Genomic DNA, 367 nt, shown 5'->3' with positions numbered 1-367 from the left:
ATTTTGTCTTCGCCTATAAAATTGTTATAAAGTAAAAAGAAAAAAAAAACCTTTTGAAGTAAGGTGATTGAGGTTTTCCTACAAGTAATTTTTTCAGCCGGTAATTAGTCTGTTATTTATATTTTGTCAGTTTCTTTTTTATTTTTTTAATTGTGTCTTAGGTATTTATCAAGTAAAATGATTTTTTTTAATTATTTATTTAATGTAATTTACAACTGTACAAAATAATACAAAAGGTAAATATGTAGTGTGTTTCATATATACTTGAAAATCTTGGGAAGGAATAATGGGAATCTCAATAATGATTCCCTGTCGTTTTAAACATTCGAGTTCCTCCCGGATGTGGTGACATAGTGCCTGTGGGTAT

This window comes from Halyomorpha halys, unplaced genomic scaffold (genome assembly GCF_000696795.3).
Source record: "Halyomorpha halys isolate HHAL.00 unplaced genomic scaffold, Hhal_1.1 Scaffold1786.1, whole genome shotgun sequence".
Classification (NCBI taxonomy): Eukaryota; Metazoa; Arthropoda; class Insecta; order Hemiptera; family Pentatomidae; genus Halyomorpha; species Halyomorpha halys.
The sequence above is the reverse complement of the archived record's forward strand: the minus strand, read 5'-3'. Positions refer to the sequence as shown.